The sequence below is a fragment of the Lipotes vexillifer genome, unplaced genomic scaffold (assembly GCF_000442215.2).
Source record: "Lipotes vexillifer unplaced genomic scaffold, Lipotes_vexillifer_v1.1 scaffold951, whole genome shotgun sequence".
NCBI classification, from domain to species: domain Eukaryota; kingdom Metazoa; phylum Chordata; class Mammalia; order Artiodactyla; family Lipotidae; genus Lipotes; species Lipotes vexillifer.
Window position 1 is genome coordinate 1,927,663 of NW_006793664.1, and position 423 is coordinate 1,928,085.

Here is a 423-nt window from a genome sequence, read left to right on the forward strand (position 1 = left end):
GAAGGGAACTTGCACTGTTCCACTGTGTTATATTTAATTATGTCTTGTTTACTAGAGTGTAAGCTCCCTACGGGCAGGACCTATGCCTTTTAAAATCTCAGTTTTCCTAACTTCTACCAGCGAACCCTACTCAGAGGAGGGGTTTGCAAAACGTTAAATAAATGAATGAGTGGTTTTGTAAATGCTGCTCAAGAAGAGTTAAGTAGTGTGGAAAAATTCAAGGCAATAACTCCTTTCCTTGTCTCCCGCTCCTTTTCTTGTCTCCCCCTCCGTTTCGTTCCCTTTCCTTTCTTCCCTCTGTGGCTCACTTTGTCGTGTGCCAAACACTGGTAAGGAAGTACCAGACTCACACCACGGTTCCTGCCTTCCCGGAGTCCCCAGTTTAGTGGGGGAAAACAGTTGTTAATTAAAGTATCCCTACAC

At 44.4% G+C, this 423-nt stretch overlaps 1 protein-coding gene across 1 annotated transcript in view; it reads left to right on the forward strand.

The window, feature by feature from the left end:
- CFAP96 (cilia and flagella associated protein 96) overlaps window positions 1-423 on the forward strand; it is a 15,851-nt gene that overhangs the window by 296 nt on the left and 15,132 nt on the right. The gene's annotated exons all lie outside the window — the stretch shown is intronic.